Source organism: Orcinus orca, chromosome 19, assembly GCF_937001465.1.
Source record: "Orcinus orca chromosome 19, mOrcOrc1.1, whole genome shotgun sequence".
Lineage (NCBI taxonomy): Eukaryota > Metazoa > Chordata > Mammalia > Artiodactyla > Delphinidae > Orcinus > Orcinus orca.
The window spans coordinates 58,784,761-58,793,530 of record NC_064577.1 but is presented as its reverse complement, the minus strand read 5'-3'; positions in this window follow the sequence as shown (position 1 = coordinate 58,793,530).

Sequence of the window (8,770 nt, the reverse complement as noted above, 5' to 3'; positions counted from 1 at the left end):
AAAGCAGGATTAAATCCCAATCAGCCATTCAGTATACACTTGCCAAATATGTAGACTTGGCTGAGAGTCAGATCTCCTCATGGCCAAGTTGAGTGTCAGGTGCTTTGATTTATAGGGAACTTCAGGAGCTGCTTGTGGTATCATCTTTTCCTACTCAGAAAATATGTCTTTTTTCTCCTCTCATAATTTAGACCTCTCTCTCTCATATCTATAGACAGCATATAACTCTTGAGAATGCAGAGCATGGCTAAAGATACTGAAATGCATAACATAAAGCAACATAAAAGAAATACATAAGTTCAAAATATCTAAAATCAATGGTGACTCACAAAGTTTTAAAGATTTATTTTTTGATATTTATTTTAACTTCCATTTCAATTTTGAGATCTCATAGAATATTTGGTTTCTTTTTGCCACCATGAAGAAGATTTTTTTTAAAACTGAGAATCCACTTTTGTGGTGCCCAAGCTCCAGTGATAAACAAAGTCCTTTCCTAACTTGGTCACCTGGGGACTGAGGTGTCAGAGTAGAAAACTGTTAGAGAGAGGAAATGAGGTTTCGTTAGCTATCCTGTTGCCTCCAGAGCATGGTCAGATGGTCTTTATTGGATGGAAATGAAAATGTCTCTTAATTTATTTATTTTTTGGCACAAGAATTTGGCTAAAATAAGACCAGGAGGACCTCTATGCTGCGGCCTTGGCAAAGGGAAACACAAGGGATAAATGTGTGTACATAGCTGACTCACTGTACCCAGAACTTGTTCTCTGTATTCATAACCTGTGACTGCCCTTAAGGGACAGATTAAAATTCAAAGCATGCAGATCCTTGGCTGTTTGATTTCAGACACAAAATTGGAAACGGGCTGATAAACATATGCAGCACGCATCCTACTCCCACTGCCTCTGTGTTCTGTAATGCTGGGCTCAGCACAGAGGCAGAACCCTGTCAACTCTGGCCTAGAAGGATCCTCTTTTTCCTCCCTGATGGGAAGGAGCCCCTTTGTGCCAATCACAAGTCTCCTAAACTACCTCCATTTCTCCAGTGTGTTTGAAACAATGTCTAGAAAGGGCCAGATGGGAGCAAGCTCACATTTATTTAGCTGCCTTTGCATGGGCTGGGAGAATGGGCCAAAGCTTACCTACACAGTGATGTCCCCACCTCTCTTTGGGAAGAACAGCCATGTGATCATAAAGCCCACAAGTTCTTAGTGACAAATGATACCACTGATATTCCCTGGGCATGGTGACTCCATCCCCCAGGATTCTGGGGTGTGGCTGAGGTCTTTCACTGATCAGAATCTCTTTCTCTGCCTGCCCTTTATTTTTATTTTTTCAAAACAAAACAACTTTTTATTGAAGTATAGTTGATTTACATTGTTGTGTTAGTTGCAGGTGTATAGCAAAGTGATTCAGAATATACATATGTGTGTATATACATATATTTATATTTGATTTCAGACTCTTTTCCATTATAGGTTATTACAAGATATTGAATACAATTCCCTGTGCTATACAGTAGGTTCTTGTTGTTTTATCTATTTTATATGTAGTAGTATATAAAAGTGTATCTGTTAATCCCAAACTCCTAATTTATCCCCTACTACTTCCCCTTTGGTAACCATAAGTTTGTTTTCTATGTTTGTGAGTCTATTTCTGTTTTGCAAATAAGTTCACTGTATCATTTTAAAAGATTCCACATATAAGTGAATCATATGATATTTGTCTTTGTCTGATTTACTTCACATAGTATGATAATCTCCAGGTCCATCCATGTTGCTGCAAATGGCATTATTTCATTCTTTTTTATGGCTGAATAATATTCCATTGTGTATATATACCACATCTTTACCCATTCACCTGTCGACAAACATTTAGGTTGCTTCCATATCTTGGCTATTGTAAATAGCGCTGCAATGAATATTGGGGTGCATGTACCTTTTTGAATTACAGCTTTTGTCTTTTCTGGATATATGCCCAGGAGTGGGATTTCAGGATCATATGGTAAGTCTATTTTTAGTTTTTAAAGGAACTTCTATCCTGTTCTCCATAGTGGCTGTACTGATTTACATTCTCACCAACAGTGTAGGAGGGTTCCCTTTTCTCCACACCCTCTCCAGCATTTATTATTTGTAGACTTTTTAATGATGGGTATTCTGACCAGTGTTAGGTGATATCTCATTGTATTTTCATTTCTCTAATAATTGGTGATGTTAAGCATCTTTTCATGTGCCTGTTGGCCATCTGTGTGTCTTCTTTGGAGAAATGTCTATTTAGATCTCCTGCCCATTTTTGAATTGAGTTGCTTGTTTTTTTCATATTGAACTGTATGAGCTGTTTGTATATTTTGTATATTAATCCCTTGGTGGTCACATTGTTTGCAAATGTTTTCTCCCATTCTGTAGCTTGTCTTTTTGCTTTGTTTATGGTTTCCTTTGCTGTGCAAAAGCTTTTAAGTTTCATTAGGTCCCATTTGTTTAATTTTGTTTTTATTTCCATTAGGCTAGGAGACAGATCCAAAAAAATCTTGCTTCAATTTATGTCAAACAGTGTTCTACCTAGGTTTTCCTCAAGAAGTTTTATAGTATCTAGTCTTACATTTAGGTCTTTAATCCACTTTGAGTTTATTTTTGTATATGGTGTTAGAGAATGTTTTAATTTCATTCTTTTACATGTAGCTGTCCAGTTTTCCCAGCACCACTTACTGAAGAGACTGTCTTTTCTCCACTGTATATTCTTGCCTTCTTTTTCATAGGTTAACTGACCATACGTGTGTGGGTTTATTTCTGGGCTTTTTATTCTGTTCCATTGATCTGTGTCTTTTTTTTTTTTTTTTTTTTTTGCCAATACCATACTGGTTTGATTAACATAGCTCTGTAGTATAGTCTGAAGTTAGGGAGCATGATTCTTTCAGCTCCCTTCTTCTTTCTCAAGATTGTTTTGGCTGTTCAGGATCTTTTGTGTTTCCATACAAATTGTGAAATTTTTTGTTCTATTTCTGTGAAAAATGCCTTTGGTATTTTGATAGGGATTGCATTGAATCTGTGGATTGCCTTGGATACTATAGTCATTTTGACAATACCGATTTTTCCAATCCAAAAACACTGTATATCTTTCCATCTGTTTGTGTCATCTTTGATTTCTTTCATCAGCATCTTATAGTTTTCAGGGTACAGGTCTTTTGCCTCCTTACGTAGATTTATTCCTAAGTATTTTATTCTTTTTGATGTGATGGTAAATGGGATTGTTTCCTTAATTTCTTTTTCTGATAGTTCATTGTTAGTGTATAGAAATGCAATAGATTTCTATATATTAAATTTTGTACCCTACAACTTTACTGAATTCACTGATGAGCTCTAGTAGTTTTCTGGTAGCGTCTTTAGGGTTTCTATGTATATTATCATGTCATCTGCAGTGACAATTTTACTTATTTTTTTCCAGTTTGGATTCCTTTTATTTCTTTTTCTTCTCTAATAGCAGTTATGCCTGCCTTTGAATTCTTGGCTTTTTGAGGTCAGTACTCAACTCCCTATTTCCCTAAGTGGGAGAATTTTCATTAGTCACTGAAAGCGCAGACAGTGGGGCTTAGGTTACTTGTCTTGCTGGACAATGGGTGTCTTAGGTCTAAGAGCATAGAAGGACATTCCTAAGGCCCTAAGCTCTTGTCCATGTTCTGAGCTCCATGGACACTTAGAGGAAATGGACAGCTTTGCATTAGATCCTAGGCCCTGTTGGTGTCTTTACTATGCTAGGCTGGCAGCTGTAGGGCAAGGCAGTGGGAATTTGTGATTAGCAATTCATGTAGTCCTCATTCTTAATGACTAGGCAGTTTATTATTAATGATTCTTGGGTATTTTAAGCACTAATAAAACTAATGATTACTTTTGAATTTTAGCAGATTTCTATATCCCTTTTAGAGATAGATGGCTGTCAAGTATATATATTTCAGAGTAAGTGTCCAGCCCGAGTTGCCTTTTTTGGCAAATGTTCTTTCCCCCTCAGTGTGGACCTCTAAGAGCTTATATCTGTGCTATGTGATCTTAGTCCCTTAGCCACACACAGTTGATTAAGCCAAGGCTGGACACCTAACTCAGGGAGACTGTTAGGAAACAAGTATTTGTGTTGCCCCCAAATTCATATGTTGAAACCCTACCCCGTAACATGATGGTATTAGAAGGTAAAGCCTTTGGGAGGTAATCAGGATTAGATGAGGTCATGAGGATGGAGCCCTAATGAATGGGATTATTGCCAATATAAGTGTCACAAGAGAGCTTGCTTCCTCTTTCTCTCTCCACCATGTGAGGACACAATGAGTAATCCATTGTCTACAACCCAGAAGAGGGGTCTCACCAAAATCCAACCATGCTGGCACCTTGATCTTGGGCTTCCAACTTGTAGAACTGTGAGAAATATATTCCTTCTTGTTATAAGCCACCCAGCCTATGGTACTTGCTATAGCAGCCCTAACTGACTAACACAGGGATCTATGATTCTTTGAGCCAGTCTATTATTTCTACGGCTAAATTGAATAAAAGGCTAAAGAGAATAGCTGGATGAGATGGTACTGGGCAGGAAAGGTCAACACAATGTTGGAGCCAGAGTTGGAGCCATGGTCAGCTGGTTCTGTGGGCAAGCTGAAGGTATGGGGAGAGACTCTGGAGCCTTGCCCAGAAGCTGGTCTTTGGAGAACATGAGTTGAGAGAAGCAGAGATGTGGGAGTACCTGGTACAGAGGGAGGGTTTTGGAAGTATCCTCAGTCCATCTGGGCCCAATTTCCTGGTTGCTCAACTGCTTGTTGTCCTACAGTGCCTAGTTTGAGTGGGTTTCTCTTCCTTGCAAGCAAATAACCCCTGACCAGAATAATGGTCTCTGCTGACCAGAGGTGACTGATCACAGAGTTAGGAATTGTCAGACTATCAGTGTAAAGGTTTGCAGCTTCCAGTTGGGCCAAAGAGTCTTCCTTGGAGCCAGAGCGTGCCATTTGTCCCAGGTAGGGCATGCTGTGCGATGGTGCCTCTGAGCACAAGTGACCTGTAGAGAGCAGGGAAGAGAAAGAGTGGAAGGTTGAAGGTCTAGGGGGTTCCAGGCACTGGGTTAGGTGCTTTACACAGATGTCTTTTGTCCTTCAGTAGTTGTGGTAGGTAGAAGAATGGCCTCCCAAACATGCCCACCTTCTAATGCCCAGAACCTTTGTAATTTTATATGGTAAAAGGGACTTTGTGATGTGATTAAGCTAAGAATTTTGAGATGGGGATTATCCTGGATCATCCATGTGAGCTGGTATAATCGCAAGGGTCTTTATAAAAGGGAGACATGAGGGTCAGTGTCAGAGGAGAAGGTTATGGGATGAAGTCAAGATTGGAGTGATATACTTTGAAGGTGGAGAAAGGGGCCACAAGCCAAGGAATATTAACAGCTATAAAAAGCTGAAAAATGCAAGGAAATGAATCTTCCCCTCAGAACCTCCAGAAGGAACCAGTCCTGCAGACACCTTGACTTTAGCCCAGTGAATCCAAGTTTAGACTTCTGACCTCTAGAACTGTGAGAGAGTAAATCTGTGTTAAAGCCTCTAAATTTGTGGCAATTTTTTATAGCAGCAGTAGCACACTAATACAGTATTGTTCTTGTAATCCCTGTTTTTACAAACAAGGAAAGCTCAATGGGGTTGAGTAACATGCCCAAGAACACACAGCTAGTAAGAGATGGAACAAAGCTTTGGTCCCAAGACTGTCAGACTCAGAGCCTCTGCATTTCCTACTATCTGATTTTGCTGCCAGTGGAATCTTCTTTCCTAAGTGCATTTTGAACACAACAAAGGCTCGATTTGTGTCCAACAGATCAATGCAGGGCTACCTGGAGCCAGAGGATGGGTGGGATGACCTCTCAATATCCTTCCTTTTAGCAATGCCAAGAAGTACAATTTTTGCCAACTGTGTAGATGTGCACATAATCTCCTGTGGCCTCAGCAGCTGGGCCCTCCCAGCTAGATCTGGCATTGGGGTCTTTTAGGTGCCTGCTTCTTTGAGGTTGCAGGAGTAGGTCTGATTTATTATGATGCATTCCACAATTTCATGCCAAATTATTCAATTACAGTTTCCCTCTGCACTCAGGAGAGGTTTCCTGCTGGCTTACAAAGATGAGACTGGGAGTGGCCTGGAGCATGTAGGAAAATTTTAGCTTATTATTTATTGGAGGGAGAAGTGGCATTTCTCCTACTTTGGAATAAGTTATTTAATCACTGCATATGGGAGGAGAGGGAGGAAAAATCTCCTTGTTTCCAAAACGAAGCCAGGTTTTAATGAAGAAATAAGGCAATGTTTTTTACCTTCTTTTCCCTCACTGCCTCATGCCTGTCAGTCAGCTCAGGGTTACTCCTGCTCTGTTGAAAGGAATGAAGGTTTATGGACTTCCCACTAACATAAAAACAATGGTTCTCACTTATTAAGCATTTACTGTGTGCCAGGCACTGTGCTAGGCAATTTACAAGTAATCTTTAAACTGAGCATGCAAAGTAAATGTTACTAGGCTCATCTCATAAATTGGGAAGCAAAGCTCAAATAAATGAAGGAATTTCCCCAACAACACCCAAGTGGTCAGCTAGAATTCAAACCTAGGTTTTTGAATCTGGAGTGCTTATTGTTTCCAGAAGTGATAGCATGTGCTTTATTTGGGTATTTTATTGTCTGCTCCTGTAAACCCTGCAGGTCTCAGCTCAGATGTCATTTGTTTCATGCAGTCTGCCTTATCTTCAAGTCCACATCCTCCTTAGTATTGGGTACTCGTCCACCCAGTGCTGTGTTAACTGCTGTATTGTAATTGTCTGCTCCTCATCTGTGTCCCCCCTCTACCATGAATCCTTGAGGGCAAAGACTTTATCTTCTTCACCACTGCATGCCAAGTGCCCAGTACAGAGCAGTTGTTGTCAGTGGTTGCTTGTTGAATATGTAAGTGAGGAAATGACACACACACTCACACAAATGCTGTCACTGAAAATTATCATGAACTTTAAGATATCATTTGAGGGAGGCACCATAATTTGCAATGTGCATTCAAATACTATCACTTAAAAATATGGGATTCATGAAGGCTAATACAAATGACTGATTATGATGAATTTGTTGGGACAATTTATTGGTGTCTAAGCTAAACCTTAAATGACTTATTGTACCACATGCAAGAAAATTCCCTGAAATCATCAAACCTGTTTCCTTAACACTGACATTCCCTACAGATTGGCCCAGAGGGCTGTAAAAATATTGTCTTGTTCTAGAGTATATTTGGACTTTTATTTTCAAAGCATCCTTTTGGATGTGTTTTCCCCATTCACTCACTCATTCTCTAGTTCAAAATTTATTTCTCTGAGCCCATTTGAATGCAAGCACGTTAAGGGCATGACTGTGTCTTGTTCACTGCTGTATGCTCCAGCTTCTAGGACAGTGCATAGCATAGCTCACGGGAGGCTCTCAGTTTATCTTTGTTGCTTAATTGATGGGCTCTTCCTAGTCACCATAGTGGGAGGGTTAGAGAGGGGTAAAAGGTCACATGCAGAGGCAGTGAGTTGAGAGGTGGGAACCAGTCAGTCAGTATCTCACTCCCTAATGTAATGGGTGATGCTTATACAGTTTACCTGTTACTCCTGGCCCACTAAGCCAGGTGGAATCATTCACACACCATGCCCCATACTCCTTTATGCCTCCCAAACAAGTCCTGAATGCCTGAGAATGTTCCAGGTAATCACTCAAGTCCTCCCTCATTGCTCACTTTTGCCTCTGACCTTCTCTCCTTTTCATTTTGTTTCCTTGTTCCAAATTCCTTGACATGGCCACAAGCTCTACTCCTCAGCTTTGATCCTGGCCCATGGTCTTTTCTTGGAGCCAGAGTGCCTGGGTTTTCGAATTTAAACTTCACTCACTGTCTAGCTATGCGGGCTTGGGCAAATTCCTTAACCCCTCTGCTCCTCAGTTCCCCGATGGTGAAATGGGGATAATAGCGGTACCCTTCAGAAGACTACTGAGATGATTAGATGATCAAATATGTGTAAAACCCTTAGACCAGCGTGTGACATGCAATAGACATGAAATGCCTGTCTACTGTTACTATTATTATCATGCTGTCATTCTTGGGCTCTCAATGGGCTGTCAGAGAAAGGCCAACAGAGTCACAACAGGATGGAACACTTGGTAATGCCCATGACATCTGTAACAGTGTGCTGATATGAACTATTGCCAGAAAGAAAGTCTTACCTGCAGCTAACCAAGAAAAATACATGGAGTTCAGAGGGTAAAACCTGTTTCTTTGCTGCTCCATGTCATCACCTCTCAGTCCACATTGAACTCTCATTGCTAGATGATTGGGAGGCTCTTCTCTCTCTGACCGCTTCCCACTCTGGGATGCTTTTGGTTTTTCTAGGCTCTCACTTCTCTCCAGAGCCCTGGCTCCATCCTGAAGGACCTCCCCATAGCCCCAGACCCAGGTCATGCTGTGTTGTCAGAGTGAAACCTCCCTAAGACCAAAAACTTTTGCTTTGCTATTATCTACAGCCTCTTACAGGAGAACCTAGCGGCATTATTATCTTAGCAAAGTGGCTCATTTTCTGCCTTACCAAGGACCTCTCCTCAGGAAGGGGTGACTGTGGGAAGGGGAGAATGAGGGAGAACTTCCCAGAGCACCTTTCCTGGGGGTGGTGGTGAGGGCTCTCATTAGCCTGGAGCGAGTGACTTGCTTGCGATCAAGCTGCACCCTGGAGTTTAATTTCAAACCATGCAGCTGGAACC